This window comes from Embiotoca jacksoni, unplaced genomic scaffold, assembly GCF_022577435.1.
Source record: "Embiotoca jacksoni isolate LCO1_2020_lvr unplaced genomic scaffold, fEmbJac1.0.p SCAF_4, whole genome shotgun sequence".
Lineage (NCBI taxonomy): Eukaryota > Metazoa > Chordata > Actinopteri > Embiotocidae > Embiotoca > Embiotoca jacksoni.
This window is the reverse complement of record NW_027185392.1, coordinates 8265001-8265500: the sequence shown is the minus strand read 5'-3', so window position 1 is coordinate 8265500 and position 500 is coordinate 8265001. Positions and strand designations below refer to the sequence as shown.

The following is a 500-nucleotide window of genomic DNA, read 5'->3' as shown; positions in this document are numbered from 1 at the left end:
TCACAAAAGAAGGGCTATTATATTGTAGGCAACATTCAAGTTAAATGCACAAAAAACATTTCCTCCATCTTAAAACCCTCCTCATGCCAGCAGGCAAGCAATTGTTCATCTGGAGAAGGATAAACCAGGCTGCGATGGCTGGGTTTCAATAAAGCTTGCAATGTGAACAGATGGCTTTGATTAATGCGGAAGCTCCAGACAGGATCTCCCCTGATGCCTCTTATTTCCTAAATGAGACATTTGTGTGCAAAAGTATTGTTTGTCAAGTTGTCACCAGTAACTCTAGTAATTAAAGTGAAGGTTCTGTGCATTTACAAAATAAAAAGGCACAGGTTTACTCTCTCTGGGTGTCTCTCTGACTCGGGTTGAAAATGTTTTTGTCCTAACTTCAGCTTTCTCTAGAATTTAGTTTTTCTCGAACTTATGCCCCTCTCTTTTCCTCTCCTCCGCTCTCCTCTTGTGACTACTCTGTGATTTAGAGCGACCTGGCATTCTATGTA

The 500-nt window shown here is 41.0% G+C and overlaps 1 protein-coding gene across 1 annotated transcript in view; it reads right to left on the bottom strand.

Moving 5' to 3' along the window:
- The window catches only part of LOC138209298 (multiple PDZ domain protein), a 39780-nt gene continuing 39280 nt past the window's right edge, over positions 1-500 (bottom strand). Inside the window, exon 45 of the mRNA XM_069167771.1 lies at positions 1-500. This exon is cut by the window's right edge and continues 1747 nt beyond it. The gene's annotated coding sequence lies outside the window, so the exon portion shown is untranslated.